This window comes from Rutidosis leptorrhynchoides, chromosome 3 (assembly GCF_046630445.1).
Source record: "Rutidosis leptorrhynchoides isolate AG116_Rl617_1_P2 chromosome 3, CSIRO_AGI_Rlap_v1, whole genome shotgun sequence".
In the NCBI taxonomy this organism is placed as follows: domain Eukaryota; kingdom Viridiplantae; phylum Streptophyta; class Magnoliopsida; order Asterales; family Asteraceae; genus Rutidosis; species Rutidosis leptorrhynchoides.
This window is the reverse complement of record NC_092335.1, coordinates 70260057-70261430: the sequence shown is the minus strand read 5'-3', so window position 1 is coordinate 70261430 and position 1374 is coordinate 70260057.

Here is a 1374-nt window from a genome sequence, read left to right as displayed (position 1 = left end):
AACCAATCATAGGTTGACACCATATACCACAATTTATATATATATATATATATATATATATATATATATATATATATATATATATATATATATATATATATATATATATATATATATATATATAGTCTTTTGGCCCGCGCTTTCGCTGCGGGTTGGTTTGGAAAAAAAAAAAGCTACAGTAGCAGCTACAGTAGCTGGTATTCGGGTCGGATAGGTGGAGCGGGTCAGGGGATCCGGATGGTATTGGGTTAGTGGTTTGGGGGTGTTGGGCAAATCATGTTTTGAAAAAAAAAAAGTTACTATTAACAAATGGTGCCAACCAATCATAGGTTGACACCATTTACCACAATTTATATATATATATATATAAATGTATATAATATAGATTTTACTCTTTATAGTTATTTATAATTTGTTCCCTATAGTTCTAAATTTGTTAGTTAAGAACTAGTAAAGTATATAAGATTTTATAAATCATAGGTTATCTTGATATATTTTTATGCTTTTAATTTTATAAATGTGAATTTATTATATAAACCTAATAATAAAATTAGTAAAAGAAAATGAAAAAATAAATAAATTGGTGGGACCTATTTTCCTATAACATAACTATCACGTCTACCACTACAAACTTCATCACGTTATCACCCCATCACATTTGCCAACTCAGCACTGTACCCCACAAAAACCCCATCACCATTATATATGGTCTTAAGACCCACTTTAACCCAGCGTGCTCGAGCCCGTGTTGCACCAACACGCCGGCAAACACGCCGTAGCGCGGCGTGTTGGGAGGAGATGATCGAGGCGTGCTTCAAGTTAGCACATGAGTTTTGCGAGCGTGTTTGAGTAAATGTGTACGTATTCGGATATATTGCAACGGATATAATTTTCTTTCTTCTATATATACACAGATACACACATACAGATACACATAAACATATATTCACACAACACAAACATATACACATATACACTTCTATATTTTATCAAAACAGATTGTCTTCCACTAAACTTTCTCTTGACGTTTACTACGGGGGCCGAGCTGAGTACGACTGGAAATCGTACGTAGACGGGGAAAAAATCATTTGAAGATGTTGACGTTTTCGATATTGAAGATTGGACGAAGCTGTCTAAGTTTCTCCAAAAAGAAACATCATACGCATTTATGCAAATTGTGTATTTCGACGAAGAGCATCAATCGTTGATGTTTCTGTTTACGGATGAGCAATGAGATGCGCAAAAAGAGCGAGCCAGGACACGACCATGTCGAATTGTCTTGTATCTTGTAAACATGGGCGTTACTCCGGTTAATCGGGAGCCCTCCGATTCGAGTAGCCTTGAAGAAGGCGTGAGTCAGGATTCTATTTATTA